The sequence below is a fragment of the Anomaloglossus baeobatrachus genome, chromosome 1 (assembly GCF_048569485.1).
Source record: "Anomaloglossus baeobatrachus isolate aAnoBae1 chromosome 1, aAnoBae1.hap1, whole genome shotgun sequence".
Lineage (NCBI taxonomy): Eukaryota > Metazoa > Chordata > Amphibia > Anura > Aromobatidae > Anomaloglossus > Anomaloglossus baeobatrachus.
The window spans coordinates 813,657,027-813,678,236 of NC_134353.1; positions in this window are offsets into that span (position 1 = coordinate 813,657,027).

Sequence of the window (21,210 nt, forward strand, 5' to 3'; positions counted from 1 at the left end):
CTGACTGTGGGTTGACAGTAAGTGGGATCTACAACCTCATCATCAACCTGTGTGTTTGTTTGCACTCCCCTCGTCCTCAGACCTAACATCTTCCTGCCCTAACTGAATAGTTAAGTTGTCATTCCAATCAGGTATCTGCGTCTCACCGTCATCAGTAGGTTTCTCATTGTCTCCACCAAGAGGTGTTACAGTTTGGGAATAAGGGTCTACATTATGCTCAGAAACCTCTTCATCAGGGACTGAATCTAACTCACAAAGCTTCTGGGCATCACTGCAGATCATTCCCTGGTCTGTACTCACTGTAGCTTGGGAGCAGACCTGTGATTCCCAGGCTATAGTGTGACTGAACAGCTCTGCAGACTCAGCCATCTCTGTTACAACATACTCTGCAGGGCGGGTGGAGACTTGAGAGCTGGTAGAAAGCAAGTGCTCTTAGGGTGACAACTCAGAGGACTGTTATTTTTTGGATGTTGAAGTTGAGGTGGAGGAGAGGCCACTTGTTGAAGCACTTGAGATCCATTCAAGCATGCTCTTTTTGTTGTGCATCATCTACCTTTGTTAGATTTGTTCGGTTCCATAAAAAAGGGAGCACATCAGATTGTCCACGGAAAGTAGTAGACATCTTACTTATGCTGGAAGATGGCCTTTCTTCAGCAGATGTTACTGTAGCTTTACCACCTACCTCACGGACACAAACTTTTTTTCCCTTTCCAACACGCCTGTTCCCCTTTCCACCAGCATCTGTCCTTTTGCCACTCATTTTGTTTGTGACCAGATTGGACACTTAAAATGTCGTAGCAAAAATGGAGAGGTGGTGTACAATGCAGAGATAGTCTAGCTTTATTGACAGCTGAAGAACCAGCACTGACTATCCCTGACAATGAAACTATGGCCCTAAAACTGGCAGCACTTTTTGCAATTTAAAATAGCGTAGCAAAAATGGACAGGTGCTGTACAATGCAGAGGTGGTATAGCTAAATTGTCAGCAGAGGAACCCTAATGTAGTATCCCATACAATTTTAGTATGCCACTAAAAGTGTCAGCACTGTTTGCAATTAAAATTGCGTAGCAAAAATGGGCAGGTGTGTAGAATGCACAGGTGCTGTAGCTTGCTGGACAGCAAAGGAACACTAAGTTAGTATCCCAGACAATTTTAGTATGCCACTAAAAGTGTCAGCACTGTTTGCAATTAAAATTTCGTAGCAAAAATAGGCAGGTGTGTAGAGTGCACAGGTGCTGTAGCTAGATGGACAGCAAAGGAACACTAAGTTAGTATCCCAGACATTTTTAGTATGCCACTAAAAGTGTCAGCACTGTTTGCAATTAAAATTGCGTAGCAAAAATGGGCATGTGTGTAGAATGCACAGGTGCTGTAGCTAGCTGGACAGCAAAGGAACACTAAGTTAGTATCGCAGCCAATTTTAGTATGCCACTAAAAGTGTCAGCACTGTTTCCAATTAAAATTGCATAGCAAAAATGGGCAGGTGTGTAGAATGCACAGCTGCTGTAGCTAGCTGGACAGCAAAGGAACACAAAGTTAGTATCCCAGACAATTTTAGTATGCCACTAAAAGTGTCAGCACTGTTTGCAATTAAAATTGCTTTGCAAAAATGGACATGTGTGTAGAATGCACAGGTGCTGTAGCTAGATGGACAGCAAAGGAACACTAAGTTAGTATCCCAGACAATTTTAGTATGCCACTAAAAGTGTCAGCACAGTTTGCAATTAAAATTGCGTAGCGAAAATGGGCAGGTCTGTAGAATGCACAGGTGCTGTAGGTAGCTGGACAGCAAAGGAACACTAAGTTAGTATCCCAGACAATTTTAGTATGCCACTAAAAGTGTCAGCACTGTTTGCAATTAAAATTGCGTAGCAAAAATGGACATGTGTGTAGAATGCACAGGTGCTGTAGCTAGATGGACAGCAAAGGAACACTAAGTTAGTATCCCAGACAATTTTAGTATGACACTAAGGCGGGCTTTGCACGTTGCGACATCGCAAGCCGATGCTGCGATGTCGCACGCGATAGTCCCCGCCCCCGTCGCAGGTACGATATCTTGTGATAGCTGGCGTAGCGAAAATTATCGCTACGCCAGCTTCACATGCACTATCCTCCCCTGCGACTGTCGCTCTGGCCGGCGACCCACCTCCTTCCTAAGGGGGCAGGTCGTGCGGTGTCATAGCGATGTCACACGGCTGGCGGCCAATAGCGGCGGAGGGGCGGAGATGAGCAGGATGTAAACATCCCGCCCACCTCCTTCCTTCCGCATAGCCGCCGGCGGCAGGTAAGGTGATGTTCCTCGCTCCTGCGGCTTCATACACAGCAATGTGTGCTGCCGCAGGAACGAGGAACAACATCGTACCTGTCGCGGCACCGGCATTATGGAAATGTCGGAGCCTGCACCAACGATACGATAACGACGCTTTTGCGCTCGTTAATCGTATCATCTAGGATTTACACACTACGACATCGCAAGTGACGCCGGATGTGCGTCACTTTCGATTTGACCGCACCGACATCGCACCTGCGATGTCGTAGTGTGCAAAGCCGCGCTAAAAGTGTCAGCACTGTTTCCAATTAAAATTGCTAAGCAAAAACAGGCAGGTGTGTTGAATGCACAGGTGCTGTAGCTTGCTTGTCAGCAGAGGAAGCCTCACTTTCTATCCCTGCCAATGAAACAATGCACAGACCTGCCTAGCAACAATGGCTATGAACTGCTGTAATGCAGCCCTAAAAAGGGCTGAAATTACAAATAATCCCTAATCCCTAAAGCCCTGTGTAGATTGCACTGTATGTCTATAGTGCACACAGCAGCAGCGGGAGCAGTAGCGATGACTATCACCCACCCGCAGCAGACAGATAATGGTGGCGATGGGGAAAATGTCCGTGTCTTATAAGGCAAGGACATGTGACATGCACAGCCTATGACACATGCCCTTGCTTGTCTGGCAAAAATCCACTTTGCTGTGCGTGTGTCTGTGATTTGCTGACAGCCTGGCCCGCCCCACTGTACGCGCGGTTAGGAAAAAAAAAATGGCAATTGCCATTCTTTCAGCACTCAGCAGCAGCACTGATCTAAACCCCGTCCCCCCCACACACTATACGCTGAATTTTGATAATATCATGATTCACAGTGACTCACACTATTACAGTGAAAAGCCAGCTAGTAACTAGCTTTTTTGTGATCGAACCGATCTCGAACATAACTCGAACTGCTGAACTTTTAGCAAATCGTTCGAGTTCGTCGAATGACTCGAACACCACCCAAAATCACTCGAACATGAAATTGGTGAACCGTTCGACTCGAACATCGCTCATCTCTACTTGAGAACTTGTGTCTTAAAATGACCCTGTTCTTTAATACATTACCAAGACTTGTGGAACTACAAGTCACATAGTAAACATTTCAAGTCTTACATTGCAGAGGACCTCTTCCACTGCAATATATAGCTACTTTTTACAATATAGGTGGTCGGTACCTCACATGCACTATCTGCAAACTTATGCTCATATTGTTATGATTAGAAATTGTGCTGAGTACTGGGTTGCCACTCTGGTAAATCCATGATACAAGAGTACATTTTGCCAGATGCTTCCCCCCTGGAAAATGATGCGCGCATGCTGAAGTATTGAAACAAGCTTGTATACAATCTTAATTGTGGTTTTCCCTAAGGTACCAATGAAGAACACAGTTGGCATCACTATTCTAGACTTCAAACTTCAGGAATGTTGAGTTGACATCGCAAGAACATTAGCAGCAGTTTAAGGGGCAGAAGCAATTTCTATGAGCTGTGACACACATTGTTTAGACCATCCCATACACCAGCAGAACTGAGTACATGTCTGACACACAGTGAACAACTGGAAAGGATGGTGCCTATAGCCTGCTTTACATCTTTCAATTAAGCATACGATATCGTATGCGATGTGACACGCCCCCATCGTATGTGCGTCACGTTCAATTTGTTGACCGTGTCGCACAATTGATTAAAAGCTGTCACAAGTACTTACCCTTCCATACGACCTCGCGAACATCCACTTCCTTGAGTGGGAGGGACGTTCGGCGTCACACCGTTGTCACACGGTAGCCGGCCAATAGAAGCGGAGGGGCGGAGATGAGCGGGATGTAAACATCCCGCCCACCTCCTTCCTTCCGCATTGCCGGTAAGATCTGTTCATTGTTCCCGTGGTGTCACACACTGCGATGTGTGCTGCCTCGGGAACATTGAACAACCCGACGTGCAATTTTTAGGAAATGAACGACGTGTATGCGATGAACGGTTTTACGTTCAATCGCAGTTGCACGTAGCTGTCACACGCTACAACACCACTAACGATGCCGGATGTGCGTCACTTACGACGTGACCCCGCCGACACTTTTTTAGATATGTTGTAGCGTGTAAAGCCCGCTTTAGTATCTAGAGCTCAATATCAATGTTAAAATGTTATCGGGGAGAGGGGGGGTGTTGGATCCTTTAGCATATTGGTCTTCAAAAATGGAAGAGTGGCCTGAGCTCTCCAGTAATGCCTTGGAGGTTTTAGTAATGCCCAGCATCCACGTGTCTTCAGCGTTGCTGGTGGTGTGCTGACGAATAAGTGTATCTGGCTGTCCCCTGAAAGTGTAGACTGCCTAACTTTCATGAAGATGACAAGTCAGGGAGCTCCCATGACTTTTCCACCCTCGTAGCAGACTGTACAAAGTAGGCGATGGTGTACTTTTCAGTGTGCTGCATTATTCTTTTCATTATTGCAGTCTGTGACACCTTTGTTGTGGCTTCTGTGGCTGTTGTTGCTACTGCTGCTGCTACTAACAAGTAACTGGGTGGCGCAACAATGAAATGGTGTGTCCACCGCTGTTACTTTTACAATTTGGCCTGTTTTATGATAATTTTATTCTGAAAATCATTTGTAATAAATAAATACATTTTCAGCCCCAAATGGCTATAAATAATACTTGAGCACTGTTTAGGGTATGATCAGTCAAGTATGAAAAAATGGTCATGCAGATGACATTGCATCAACACATCTGCCAGGTACCAGGAACGGTCAGCAGATAGGTTGGTATCACTTCCAGTCATCTAATCTAACAGGAGTATGCAGGATCATCAACTGCTGACAACTCTTCTAAAAGGGAAGGGTCCTAAAACAAAAAAACAACAACACATAATGCAAAGTGGTTGTAGTTTAAAAATAAATGAAACTTTGTAATGGTATAAAATGAAAAAAAAAATGATTGGGTGTGCATTGAGCAGCTGCTGAAATTTGCTATGCAACACTCGTGTACTGCGCGGTCACATTACCACATTACACCTGCAGTTAATGTGTACAGGATCTGCTCTCGTGTCTGAAGTCTCTTCCCTTCTGGGTTTATTTTTTATCCTAAACTTCATCCTCCCTTATCCTTTTGCACAGTGCAGAGACATAATGGATGATTTCGAAATAATACCGAAATGTGGACATTGACCCGAAGGACGTCTGGCCGAGCTGATTGTTAGTTGGTGCTATGACCCCTATGAAAGGAGTAATGCAATTTGTGAGAGTTGTATCACAGATGAAGGATTAGATACATGGCTGGACAGCTGGGCATTTGCAGGTCACAGCTGAGCATGCGCAGGACACAGCTGGGTCTTCTTTTTGTGTGTTGCCAGTAGTGGAAGGGGTCTGAGAGCACAAGGCCTGCACCTCAAACTGATGCACTTCTTACTGATCAATGTTTAAGGTAGTAATGGTGGGCCAGGCCCTGTCCCAGATCACGTCCATTGTATCCCTGGTGCGCTATTATACTATTTGTACTTTTGGGCAATTAACACCACTTTAGTGCTGTCTTTGCCTAAGGTTTTGAAATGTGGAGACTCCAAGTTGGGTCTCCATGTTGTGTGTTGCCTGTAGTGGCAAGGGTCTCAGAGCACCAGGCATACAGCTATCACTCCTCCACCTCTTCATTTTCAATTAATTTGAAAGCTATAATTGTTGGCCCAGACCCTGTCTCGTGCATAGGCCATGCCTCACTGCTGCGCCACAACAATATGGTGCTCTGGGGCAATTGATGCCACTTTAATGATATATGCCCCTAATTTTTTTAATTGGGCACAGAGTTATCAATTAGTATTTATCTCCAGTGATATACTTTTGTTGGAGGCCAGCATAAGAAATCTTTTGATCTCTAATGAAATACCAGGGCAAAATCACAGAATAATCAAGCACTATTTATATGCTGAAATGCTTATTTGCGGTAGGGCAAAGGACCAGAGATTTAGCTATCAGAATGTAGATGCTGAAATTGTAATTACTGGCAATCTCTATGCAGATGATGAAATAGACAGGTTTGCCTGGAGCACAGATGTGGCCCTATTTAGATGCAGAAATAGCACTTTTAAGCTAGACTACAGATTTTGCACTATTTAGAGGCAGAAATAGCACTGTGCAGCTGGAACACAGATGTCACCCTATTTAGATAGATAGCAGCATGTTTGAGGTGGAGCACACAATCAGCTAGCCTATCACTAGAAGATGAAATGCCGATTTGTGGCACACACCTTTCACTATTCTACACTATCACACTCCTATCAACTACCTATGATAAACTCACTAGCTAAGCTAACTGTCTAGCAGCAGAACCTTCTGTAAGCTTTAGCAATCACAATGATGCAGACGCCGCATATCTTCATTTTTAATGCAGACAGACATGTGACTTAGGCAGCCAGTTACACAATGTTATGGATGTTTTCTGCCCCCTGATTGGCAGCAGGGAACATCCACACAAACTTATAAATAAATAAATATCTGCCACTCCTCTGACCTCTCCCCACCCCCTTCCCTCATCAAACACTTCCCCGCTCATCATACAGCACCACTATAGTAGCCAAAGTAATATTAATGTTTTAGAAAAGCCAGGAACATATACTCATCCAAACGGAACATCGCCGACCTTTGGGGCAAATATCTGGATTACCTATCCCGCCAAGGATCATACGATTTTGAAATTATTTGATCCTTCCCGATAAAGATCGTTCATCACTAGTAATAAGTCAGAATGACCTTTTTAAAGGAATTGTACTATATTAGTAGCTGTGGTTATGCTATACACGATAAATAAAAATATTCTGAATACTACTCAATTAAATTAACCCCATCAAGTTTTTTAAGACATGTATCAGCCACTCGAGAATCTATTCAATTCCTGAGCTAGAGAACTAATGTTCAAAAAATTGAAAATATATATATTTACAGTTGTTGAATGGATTTAATAAAAAGAGATAAAAACAAAATACCGATTCATTATATTTTTATACATTGGAAAGATGCCCTTCCATTATGCGTTCACGGTAAAAATATTTTTAGTAGAATGACAATACAGAATGTGTTATTTCCTGTGTTTTTTTCCGCAGGAGCTTTGAAAAATGGCATCAGCCATGGCCAAGGACAGGATTGAATGTTCCAGCGACATATGGTTTAGCACTAATGGGGTTATAGAAACAGGTGTTCAAGCAGTTAGCCAAAGGATAGGTTGAAAATCAGCTACAAGAAAGATGTTCTAGTGAAAACATGGGCCAGATTATCTGACATGCATATGGCAACTTCAACTGCTTTAATTATATTAATTGATGAATATTTTCTTATATTATCAAAAATTGCCTTTTCTTTATAATCCACCAGTACATTTATCATTTATTGTCTAAATTAGTCTTTCAAGAATAAACTTCCCTTGCATATTAAAAACTGATATTACCAGTTAATTATTGATCTGCAGAATAAGTGGGATTATAAATATGAAAAAAGATGTTGGAGGGGCTGAATGTTAGTAGAATAGAAAATAAAAAGGGCAATGTTTCTAGCACAAAGGAAAGCCTGACTAGTTTCACAGTCCTCAGGTGGCATTAAGGGAGTTATGTCATCTTCAGCAACACACTTCTCCCCTGACGCTCAGCTTTTGGGATGTAGTGCTGGCATCCCTGCACCACTCGCCCTCCTCCTTGCAGGGACGCCCACTTAATCATTGCCTGCACTATGATGCACGGCTTCCCCCGATTCTCTATGTGGGTGTTTCCTGCATTTCTCTACCAGGACCTGTACACACTGTACAGGCCCTCCGGAAGTGCTCCTAGGGTGGGTGCGCCCACTGTTGCCCTTCTCTTAAAGGGCCAGCACATCATTCCCTGGAGGTGCCTCTTAGCCTATCACTGAGAGACACTAGGTATTTAAGGCACTCTCCCACTACGGGAGGTGCCTGATGAACGTGATTAGTTAGTTAGTGGTTTGTTCCCTAGCAAATAGTTGTTAGATCTTCTTGTCTGCTGTGATTCCCATTACAGTGAACTGTGTCCTGTCTTCTGGCCCCGTTGGTACTCCAGTATCAATCCATCCTGGCTGTGGCACCTGCCTCAGCTACTCCAGTGGTCCCAGCTTTACTACTGACTGTGTCCATCCACCCTGGCCATGCCACCTGCCTCAGCTACTCCAGTGGTCCATGCTTTACTACTGACTGTGTCCGTCCACCCTAGCCATGCCACCTGCCTCAGCTACCCCGGTGGTCCCAGCTATACTAGTGACTGTCAGTCCTCCCTGGCTGCGCATTGTACCTCAGACTTCCTGATGGTCCTTGCTGCACTATAGTCTCTGCCCTTTAGTCCCTGTCTCCGTTTCTGCCCTAGAGGTCAGATGTTACAGTCCCAGTCACTGCCCTGGTGTCTGACTCGTGACTAGTTTTTAGTCAAGCCCCTTCCACTAAAGGTTAAGCCTGGGATCCCCCTATGGTCCAGTGGGTCCACTCCTATTCAACGCTTTACCATCTGCAGTGGTGAGCGTTACACTGGATGTCAAAGGTTGGTGTGGTGCTCAAGATAGGAACACAGTTCCAATTAGAGATCAGTAAACCTCTCAAAGTTCAGTTCACCAAGCCTTGGCAAACTTACCCTATGTTCGCCGAATGGTTCACCGAACTGAACACCAAACCTTTTTGAACCTCATTGGATTCAATGGGAGGCCAAACCTAAAGCAGAGAAAACACCTTTGAGGGGTCTAAAAGCTTCATAAACAGCAAAAATACATTTTATAGTGCAGCCCCACTGTTTTAGCATATCCATTAGCTGCCTAGACTATTGACATTAGAAATATTGAGGTGGTGAGAGTCAGGTGTAGAGCTAGTGCTCCCATACCCCTGCCAGTACAGACAAAACGCAACTTGGAGACCTTTTTTTATGGAGTCTTGATATTTACAAACCTTTCAGGAAGACAGCAGGGCAGTGGCATCAATTTCCCCATAGTGTCTTTGCACAGCAGGGAGGTATGATCCATGCAACACACAGGATGTGGGCTGGCATTTTCATTTCTAAAAGTGAGAACACAGTGAAAATGATTTCTGTAGCAGAGCATCCAGGTAGGAATAGTGGCCTAGAAATTTCTGCACAACCAGGTTGAGTACATGAGCCATGCAAGGCACATGTGTGAAGTCGCCCTGGCATAGTGCCACCACCTGGTTTGCTCCGTTATAGCACATGGTTCAGGTTCAGTGGAAATAGTCATTGATGAAACTCAGCCTGGATAGTGGTCTACAACTCTGCAGCTGTGTGACTCCATTCTCCAATGCATATTAATTACAGCACTACCTGATTGCGTTGACATTCAAATAGGATGTGGCCTGGCATTTCCATTTTAAAATCAAAAAGTGGATGAGTGACAAGATTAGGCTTCTTTCTCCCACACCCCTGCCAGTAAAGACAAGCACAATTTGGAGACCCATCTTGGAGTCTTGATATTTAAAAACATTTCAGGCAGACAGCTGGACAGTGGAATCAATTCACCTCCCCCTCCCCCAATTTTCCCATAGTGTCTGTGCACAGCAGTGAGGTATACTCCATGCTACATATAGATGTGGCCTGGCATTTCCATTTTAAAAATTGAAAGGTACATGAGTGACAGGATTAAGCCTCTATCTCTCAGAACCCTGGCACTACAGACAAAAGACTATATTACTTACGGTAATGGGATTTTCCAGAGTCCACGACAGCACCCACGAGAGAGGGATCCGCCCCCTTCAGGACAGGAAACCTACAGATAAAAAGGGGCGGTCCCCCTCCCTCATCAGTTGGTTTCAGAGAAATGGAGAGGAACCGCCACAAATTAGTAACAAGACAAGAAAAAAGTAGAACCACCAAACCCAAGGGGTGAAGAAAACAAAAGGGTAGGGGTGTAAAGGGTGCTGTCGTGGACTCTGGAAAATCCCATTACCGTAAGTAATATAGTCTTTTCCTTTCGCCACGACAGCACCCACGAGAGACTTGGAGAGATAGCACACTTAGGGAGGGACCACCATCTGAAGAACCGATCTCCCAAAAGAAAGGTCAGAGGAGGAAGAAAGGTCCAGTCGGTAGTGTTTGTAAAAAGTAGAAGGAGAGGACCAGGTGGCAGCCTTACAAATACTGTCAATGGAGACATTCGCCATGGCAGCCCAAGATGAAGCCATCGCCCTAGTAGAGTGAGCCTGTACAGGAGACGGAAGAGGCTCATGTTTCAACTCATATGCAACAGAAATGGCATCCCGCATCCATCGGGCCAAGGACTGCTTCGTCACCTGACGACCACGTCTGGAACCCTGAAAGGCAATAAACAAGGCCCTATCCTGTCGCCAAGGGGCTGTCCTAGAGATATATGCTAGAATAGTGTCCCTTACGTCTAGTGTGTGAAACCGGCATTCCTCCGGTGTGGAAGGGGCAGGAAAGAAGGAAGGAAGGATGATTTCTGCATTCCGGTGAAACTGTGAAGCTACTTTAGGCAAATAAGCTGGGTCTGTTCTTAGAACAATATGATCTGGGAAGACCCTAAGAAAAGGAGGATCTACCAAAAGAGCCTGAAGATCGCTAACACGACGGGCCGAAGTGAGTGCAACTAAAAGGCATGTTTTAAAGGACAGCAATTTGTCAGACGCCGAGGCGAGTGGTTCAAAGGGTGGACGGGTTAGGGAATCCAGAACTAGAGTGAGATCCCAGGGGGGCGGGCAGGGAAGACGAAGCGGCTGACCACGGTCACAGGCCTTGATGAACCGCATGACCCACTTATCCCCAGCTATATTTGAATTATAAAGGGCGCCCAGAGCCGACACATGAACTTTAAGGGTACTGACTGACAGACCCAGATCTCGCCCAGACTGGAGAAACTCCAGAATAGAAGAAATCGGGACCACCGAAGGTGCGGCATCAGGGAAGGAGACAAGGAACCTTTGCCATACCCGACCATACTGACGGGTAGTCACTGGTTTTCGACTCTGCAGCAAGGTATCCACCAGGCGACCGGAAAACCTCCGAGAGTCTAGTAACGCCCTTTCAAATTCCATGCCATCAAGTGGAGTCCCTTGACGCGTGGATGCAGGAAAGGCCCCTGTGACAGGAGATCTGGTCTGGATGGGAGAACCCAGGGGTCCATCACTGACATCTGTCTCAGGAGGGAGAACCAGGGGCGTCTGGGCCAGAAGGGAGCGATAAGGAGAATGCGAGCCTGATCTTCCCTGATTTTCCGAAGGACCGTTGGTAGAAGAATTATGGGAGGAAAGGCATAAGCAAGGCTGTACTGCCAGGGAACCTGAAGGGCATCCAGTACAGTTGGGCGATCCGCCCTGTTCAGGGACCCAAACAGTTTCAACTGCCTGTTGTCTCTGGTAGCAAACAAATCTATAACCGGGAGGCCCCAGTACTGTATGATTTGAGCAAACACTTCCCGATGCAAGACCCATTCTCCCTGATAGAGAGTGTGATGGCTGAGAAAATCCGCCTTGACATTGTCCACCCCTCGGATGTGTACTGCAGAGAGGGATAATAGATGAGTCTCGGCAAGTTCCAATAGTTGAACCGCCGTGGACATGAGGGAAGACGACCTCGTTCCCCCTTGGTGGTTGATGTATGTAACCACCGTCTGATTGTCCGTACAAAGCCGTACATGTGTTCCCCTGAGGAGGTGAAGAAACGACATCAGGGCCTGAGAGACCGCCATGAGTTCTTTCCGGTTGGAGGACTCGGTTGATTCTTGCTGGGACCAAAGACCTTGGGTCATAGAGTCCCCCAGGTGAGCCCCCCACCCCCAGGGACTGGCGTCCGTCGTGAGGACATTGGTGGGGTGAACATGCCATTCTTTCCCCTTGGTTAAGTTCTCCTCCCGAAGCCACCAAGTCAGGGACGCACGTGTAGTGTCTGTCAATCTCAGAGGACGATCGAGGGACCCTGGATGGGATCGTGCAGCCGCCAGGACCTCCCACTGAAGCTGTCTGGAGTGAAGTTGGGCCCATTGGACAGCGGGGATACAGGAGGTCAGGGACCCCAACAGAGACATTGCAGAACGGAGAGAGAGAGATCTCTGATTCTGTGCGTGTCGTACAATCCTCTGGATTTTCGCTATTTTGTCCACTGGGAGAAAACAACGCTGTTGACGAGAATCCAGAAGCATGCCTAGGAAAGACTGAAAAGTTGAGGGCGTGAGTCTAGATTTTTGGAGATTTAAAAGCCACCCCAGACGACCCAGAGTTGACATAGCATTATGGAGACGGAGAGAACATTGTGACACCGTGCTACCCACAACCAGTAGGTCATCTAGATAAGGGATTACGAAAGTCTGTCGCTCGCGAAGGTGAGCAGTGACCTCCGCCATTACTTTAGTGAAAATCCGAGGGGCGAGTGAAACACCGAAGGGCATGGCCGTGAATTGGAAATGGTGAACAGAGTTGTGCATAGAGAGTGCTACCCGGAAGTACTGCTGATAATGTGCGTGAACCAGGATGTGGTAATATGCATCTTTTAGATCAAGGACCGCCATGTAGCAATTAGGGTAGAGCAATTTTATGGTGGTCAGGAGGGATTCCATTTTAAACCATCGGTATTTTAGAAAGAGATTAAGCTTTCGTAAATTAATTATGGTCCGAAACGACCCATCAGGCTTTGGCACTAAGAAAAGAGGGGAGTAAAACCCACGGCCCCTCTCATGAAATGGGACTGGCGTAAGAACCCGTTTTTCCACCAGAGTGAGGACTGCCGACACCAGTGCGCTATGTTGAACCTCCGACCTCCTAGTGGGTGTAAGACAATTCAATTGAGGAGGGAGGGAAGTGAATTCTAGCCGGAGACCATGAGAAATCAAATCCAGTATAAAGGAGCTGGAAGTGATGGTTTTCCAATGGGTTGCAAAAAACCTGAGTCTGCCTCCCACCGGAACCCCCCCATCATTGTTTAGGGAACTTCCTACGGAAGGAAGGGTTTCCAAACAGGCCCCCCTTGGACCCAGAGGCGGGGTTGTCCGATCTATCCCTGCGATCAGGTCGTGTGGGCTGGAAACGACGTTTGCGATACGGGAGCCTAGAAGGAGGAGCAAATGCATTAGGGAACCCCTTTTTACTATCACCCGCCTTGGTGAGTATGTCATCCAGCTGTGGACCAAAGAGGAACTCACCCTCACAGGGAAGTGCACACAGTCTCGATTTTGAGGATGTGTCCCCTTTCCACGATTATAACCAGAGGGCTCTCCGGGCTGCATTAGAAGACCCTGCCGCTCGGGCCGCCAGGCGGACAGAGTCAGCAGAAGCATCTGCCAGGTAATTAGCCGCGTCTTTGAGTAAGGGTAGCGAGGAAACAATCTTATCCCTGGAGGTACCTGACTTAAGCTGCTTATCTAGGGTATCTAGCCAGACTAAAAGTGACCTGGCTGTACATGTTGCGGAAATGGCTGGTTTCAGCGCCCCTGCAGAGGCTTCCCAGGTTTTACGCAGGAAGGCGTCTGCTTTACGGTCTAGAGGGTCTCGTAGAAATCCCATATCCTCAAAAGGTAGTGCTGATTTTTTGGAGGATTTTGCTACTGCTACATCCACCTTTGGTACCTTGCACCATTGGGACAAGTCTGCATCATCAAAGGGGTATCTCCGTTTTGAAGAAGACGGGAGAAACCCACGATGATCCTGTTTCTGCCATTCCTTGCGAACAAGGGTTTTTAGGGCCTCATTTACAGGAAAGGATTTCCTTTTCTTCTGAGTGAGACCAGCAAACAAGGTATGATCAGCAGATTTGGGGATTTTTTCTTCTGCAATCCCCATGGTTGATCGAACGGCCTTTACTAATGTGTCCATCCCATCCAATGAGAAACACGCCTTTCCAGTCTCATCAGAAGAGGATGAGGTAGAGGCTGAAGAAGCATCACTCTGGCTTTCAGCTGAGTCAGAAGACGGGGGGGAATCATGCTGGCGGTGAGATTTCTTGGTTTTCTTAGACCCGTGCAGGGACTGAAGAGAAGCCTGAATTTCTGTACGTATCAGTTCCCTGAGATCCGGAGGGGGGTTGGTAGAAGCTGAAGCCTCCCCCCGAATAGCTTGGATACAGGACCTACAAAGTTTCAGCATATAGTCCTTTGGGAGGGGACAGGCACACAGTGGGCACTCCTTATTATTAGCTTTAGCGGTGCTTTTCTTAGGGCCCTGGAACAGAACCGGAAGGGAACATCAGTATAGGGCAACATTCACGAAGTTCACTCACCCATACCAGGAAAAAGAACGGATACCGGCTTTGGAGGAGGGGACGAACGATTTGTCCGGTCCTTGGAGGATGCAGAGTCCTCGGTCCTCTTACGACCCGTGGAACTCCTGGTGTCACTTGAGTCTTTACGTCCAGCATCCCTGGACGGAGAAGTGTCCCGGGATGGGGAGGCGCGGGGACTTCCCATCACTCGATTTGTAGAAGCGAAGAAGCTTCTAATAGAAAGGAAGTCCGCTTCTTAAGCTGTGCGCTCCCCAACTACTCCTGCAGCTCCGGTCACTCTGTGGCAACGAGCGCTGACGCAGCAAGTCCCGGACACGCCCCCCCGCGTGCGCGTACACGTTACTGTAAGCACGTGGTGCAGGGGAAGCGTCAGACTCACCGCACACAGCAACTCACCGGCCAGTTGATTACCGCAAGTCCCAGACACGTTGTACTGTCAGGAGGAATCCACGAGTCTCCAAGCCATCCGTTCCCCCGGAAGTGTCCATTCACTTCCGGGTCCCTGCAGGAATTCGCGCGTGAGCTGACGTGGCAGTTCTCGGACACGCCCCCTGCACATGCTCCGCAACCCGGAAGGAGCTGGAAACCACGCAGCACAGGGAGAGTCACCGTTATACCATGAACAGCCTACTTACCGGCGCGGTCCTGCAGGCGTCATTTCCCCGGAGGACAAGGCCTAGCCTAGGGAAAGAGGACGGGGTGCACCGGAGGATGGAGTCCACGAGGGGAGCTCCACCGACCGTGCTTCTGGAATCCTGAGCTCCGCCGTTCCCTTAGACACCGCACGGACTCCTAGACCCAGGTATGGTAGGTTCCGATCCTTTCAGGACAGGAAACCAACTGATGAGGGAGGGGGACCGCCCCTTTTTATCTGTAGGTTTCCTGTCCTGAAGGGGACGGATCCCTCTCTCGTGGGTGCTGTCGTGGCGAAAGGAAAAGACAATTTGGAGACCTTACTTGGAGTCTCAACATTTCCAAAAATTAAGGTCAGACAACAGGAAAAGTGACAATTGGCACAGACTACAAATAGTCCAACGCAGCAACATGGATGCATGAGACTGGCCCTATAACAAGTCCTGAACCAACATTTCTACCTTCACTAAAGACAGCAAGACGACAGACAGGCTTAGGCCTCTTGCTTTCAGAACCCTGGCGCTACAGAGTAAAGACAATTTGGAGACCCTTCTTGGAGTCTCCCCATTTCCAAAAATTAAGGTCAGACAACAGGAAAAATGGCAACAGTTGCGATAGACTACAAATAGTAGAACACCGCAACATAGATGCGTATGACCTGCCCTGTAACAAGGCCTGAACCAGCAGTTTTACCTTCACCAGAGAGAGCAAGTTGACATACAGGTGTAGGGCTCATGCTAGCATACCTCTGGCACTACACCATTGCCTGGTCTGCACAGTCTAGAACTGGGATGACAAAGTCATTGGACATCCAAGACTTGTTCATCTTCATGTAACTTCATGTTACCTCTCTATAAATTACTTGTAAGGCAACATCTGGAATATGGGATCCAGTTTTGGGCTCCACATTTTAAAAAGGACATTCAGAAGTTAGAGTCAATTCAAAAGCGGCTAACTAGACTACTACAAGGAATGGAAGGCCTCCCATATGATGACAGGTTGAAAAAGTTAGATATGTTTAGCTTAGAAAAAAGACGTCTCAGAGAACTCATTTATATGTATAAATACATGTGTGGTCAATATAAAGGACTGGCACATGACTTATTTCTTCCAAAAACTATACTAAGGACCAGGGGGCATTCATGTGAGTGGAAGAAAAGCGATTCCGGCAGATAAATAGGAAAGGGTTCTTTACAGTTAGAGCAGTCAGACTGTGGAATACCCTACCACAAGAGGTAGTAATGGCAGATTCTATAACAGCTTTTAAAAAAGGGCTGGATGATTTCCTCAGTACACACAACATTGTTGATTATAAGTGACTTAGGGACAAAATATAGAACTGGTGGAGGAAGGTTGAACTAGATGGACTTAGGTCTTTTTCAACCTAAGTAACTATATAACTATGTAACTATGAAAGTTTGGTGGTTTACACTTTCAAGGGACAGCTGGATGCGCTTATCCATCAATACACCAGCCACAGTGCTGAAGACATGTTCTAACAGAACGCTGGCTGTCGAACAGTCCAAATTGTCAAGGCGTTACTGGCGAGCTCAGGTCACGCTTCCATTTCTGAAGACTAATATGTAAAAGGGTCCAATTCCCCCTTTTATGGCATCGATATTCAACTCTAGATATTCCTGCACCATCTGCTCAATTCGTTCATTATGTGTCAGACTTCTACTCTATTTAGCTGGTGGATGCGATGGTCTAAAAAATGGGTGCAAAACCTCACAGAAATTGCTTCTGCCACTTGAACTGCTGCTAATGTTTTTGCATTGATGACGTGATGTTCCCGTAGTTTGAATTCTACAACTGCGATGCACACTGTGTGTCTCACTGCTGTCTTTTGAAAAACTACTGTTAAGATGGTCTACAAGCTTGTTTCGATACTCCAACATCCGCACATCCCTTTCCAGGGAGGAAGCATCTTGCTATACTGTATTTACTCTTGTACCATGGATCTAACAGAGTGGCAATCCAGTAGTCAGCACTATTTCTAATCTTAATCTTAATAATACGGACATCAATTTGTAGATGTGCAGCGAGAAGGCGCTCATGTGTCGGACGCTTCAACAAGGTCCAAGTCCATGTTCTATTGGTGACAGGGTAATGTACCACCCCGGGGCTCGGCCGGCTACCGAGCCGCTCGGATCCGTGCTCGTCGGTGGGTGGCTCGAGCTCCTCACGGACCCAGGGGTCACGTCGCTCTGAAGGGAGATGGCTGGCGATGTACGGTGGGGTGGTCCATGGCAGGGGCCGCGGTTGTTTGGGGGTTTTTAAGTTCATGATGCCACCCATGGGTTGTGGTAAATAGATGGGCACCACCGCTGCCGTTGACTAGGCTCCTGGGGACGGTGTTGTGCATCCTGGTGTTAACCCCTCCGTGGGTAGGGGGGTGATGGTCCCGAGGCCCGTGGGATGTGAGGCTAGGGGAGTGCGTGACGTTGCGGTGCGGTGCAGTGCTGCGCGCGGCCCGAGGGAACTGTTGTACTCACTATGACAAACACATTGGAGTCTCTGGTAAACCAAGCAAGATGGTGGATGGTGCCCGCAGCCGGCTGCGCTTCTCCCCTTTTCAGGTTGGTGGTTTCCGCCTTTCTCCTGCACCTCGCTTTTAATGAAATGATGACTCCTTTGCCTGAGCAACGGTAGTCCGCTCCCCAGCTTTGTGTGTGCCAGAAGAGCCCTTTTGCCCACAGACGCTGGCCCGTGGGATCTCTATGCCTAGGCGGTGGCTTTCTATCCCTATGGTTAGGCTGTTGCCTTCAATCGGGTCTTGGGTGGGAAAGGACCTTGAGTCCAGACCCCAATCAGTGAATTCGCCTCAGTCCTGTGGCTTCTGGGCCTCGTACTGTGTCTGAGTACCCCTCCTGGTGCTCCGGTTTCCAATCATTTCCCCGGTTCGGTACCGGCGGGCCATCACCCGTCCCTGGTCCTTACGGTTCCACCGGCTGTAGTCCCAGCTTCTGCAGGCGGCCATCACTGTCTGCCTCCTTGCCAGGGGTGACTGGGCTCCGACCCAGACACCTGGTGTTAGACTGTGGCAAACCTGGACACAGGTCTGCAGTGGAACTCCACTCCACTTCACCGTCAGAACTAATCTACACAACCTATCACTGTGCTCCCCACGGGAAACTGACTGAACTGTTTTTCCTGCTTCAGGGCCTGTGAACTCCTCGGTAGGCGTGGCAAACCACCTGGCTCCGCCCCCTGGTGTGAACATCAAACCCTGAGGGAGGTGACAAGGTTTTGTAGGTTGGCTGCTGGTACCTTTTTAGGGAAAGGTGTTTGTGCAAGGGACTACCTGTGACAACTTGGCTAGTCCAGGGCGTCACAGTAACACTTAAGCTTGTCTTCTCTATCCCCTCCCACCAACCATGGACAACAGAGACAGGATCAGTATCTTCTACATCTGCTGAGTTTTCTGCGCCCATCACCTCCTCCTCCTCCTCCTCCTCCATTTGTTCCTTAGCTCCTGCACCTTCACTACCAGTTTGTTTCTTACAATGAGCACGCCTCGATCAATGGACTCCACCCTCCCATGACACCAGCCTGTGCAATGAGTGTCCGGACCTTACAAGAAATTTTATCCCTTCCTCATCCTTCTCTACTTTCTCCTCTACCTCTGAGACCACTCTTGCATACTATTCAAAGTGTTCTCCAACATGTAGATGAGTGGTATAGTGATGCTGATGATGGAAATGTCAACTCTAATCATCTATAGCCATTTCAAAACTTTGTTGCCTTCATCTGTGCCCACTCTGCAATTGTAATTTGCTCCACTTCTGGACCGTGTTGTCCCAGCCTATGCCTCACTGCATACTGCACTACGGCTTACTGCTGCTGCCACAGTTGCTGCAACATGTGCAGAGTGGAATTCTACCACGTCGGAACATCATATATTAAGCGGTTAACCGGTAGGCCAAACGCTTTGTAGCGTTGAAAGTTGCTTAGCCGCAGGGTGCAAACAGCGGAAGTGAGCACACAGCAACCGTGCATTCTGCAGCAGCGCATCCAGGCCAGGATAGTGGGCTAGAAATTGTGGTCAGGTTGACAACCTTTTGGATAGCAGTGCAAAACTCTGCAGCTATGTGACTGCGTTCTCCAATGTATATTAATTTCAGCACTGCCTAATTGCGTTGAGCCCTGGCTGAGCTGTTCGAAGGTGGGGATATTCAGTCTGCACTCTTGGAATGCATGTTACATTAGGGAACAGGTTGAGGGTGCAGGTCGAGGGCCTTCAGGAGGTGGAAGACACAGAAGCAGCGGAGGAAGCGGTAGATACAGAGGTTTGTCCCGCAAGCCTTGGGGATTTCAAGACTTGGGAAGCATCCCATTCCCCACCTGCCCCCACAGTCACCAGAGTGTAAGATGTTAAATACTGTTTGTATAGAGTCTAATGCGAGGGTGCAATGCAACACAGGAGACACAGATTTCATTAGCAGTTCTTGTATTACTTTATACAAGAAAGAGCACAAATCAGGAAAAGGGTTAAACACAGTTTGCAGGGTGCAGAGGTAGGAAACAATGCAAGCCAGAATAAATCTTCAACCTCAGCAAAAGTTTCTCTTAGGCCTAAGCCACACGGTATGAAAATTGGAGCGAGTGGAATGCAATAAAACATTGCATTTCACTCGGACCAATATTGGCCTATGTGTCAGCACTAGAGATGAGCGAGCCTCTGAAGGCTCGAGTTCGGTTCGGTTCGTCGAACGGAGGCCCCGTTCGAGTTCGGTTCGACGAACCTCTCAAACCCCATTCAGAACAATGGGAGGCAAACATAAACACATAAAAACACATTATAAATGTACACATACAGTTAATAAACATTGCCATTACACTTACAGGTCGCCGCAACGCGTCCTGCACTCTGTCTCCCGCCGCTTTTCCTTCCGATAATAGCTGCGTCCTCCCAGTAACCAGCACTGATGATAGGACCTATTGTGACGTCAAAATAGCATATGACCAGTCACGTGTCTATTATCTCATTGGCTACAGACTGGTCACATGGCTATGACGTCATGCTAGGTCCTGTCAATTCATCTCTCCGGTACGCGGTGATCGTTCCAGCATGTCGGTGTACAGGTGAAATGCTCTGACACATAGTCGCCTCCCCGTTCCTGCATGTGGGCGCTCTTTACAGTCATCCCACATGCAGGGACTAGCTGTCACAGCTGGTAAATAGCGGCACCGGGAGTCACGTGATCGGAGCACCGTTGCTATGGTATCCCGCCTGTCAGCGGTGACGTCACCACTTACAGCCCGCAGCGGCACCGGGAATCACGTGATCGGAGCACCGTTGCTATGGTAACCCGCTTGTCAGCGGTGACGTCACCGCTTACAGACTGCAGCCTCTGCTCACTCTCACTGAGTGAATAGACTGCACGGGAAGCAGCAGCGTCTTCCTCCCATGCAGCGCTGTCTGATGTAGCAAAGCAGCATGGGTTAAAGGAGAAAGAAGACAGAAGACCATGGATCGTGGAGGGCTGACAGGGAGTAATAAACATGAAGTCTCTAAGTGTGTCTGTGTTTTTATTTCTTTTAAAGTATTTTTCTCTGTGTGGTGTCTTTTTTAACCCTTTATTGGAGATTCTTAATGGCCGGGTCAAACTTGCCTGACATTAAGAATCTCGGGCTTAATACTAGCTAGTGAAACAAAGCTAGTATTAACTCATTATTACCCAGTGAGCCCCCCAGCTTCAGGGCAGCTGGAAGAGTTGGATATAGCGCCAGATGATGGCGCTTCTATGAAAGCGCCATTTTCTGGGGCAGCTGCGGACTGCAATTCGCAGCAGAGGGGCCCAGAAAGCTCGGGCTAACCTGAGCTGTGGATTCCAATCCCCAGCTGCCTAGTTGTACCCGGCTGGACACAAAAATGGGGCGAAGCTCATGTAGATTTATTTTTTTAATTATTTCATGAAATTCATGAAATAATTAAAAAAAGGCTTCCCTATTTTTTTAGTTCCCAGCCGGGTATAAAAAGGCAGCTGGGGGTTGGGGGCAGCCATACCTGCCTGCTGTACCTGGCTAGCATACAAAAATATGGCAAAGCTCAAGTCATTTTTTTGGTGG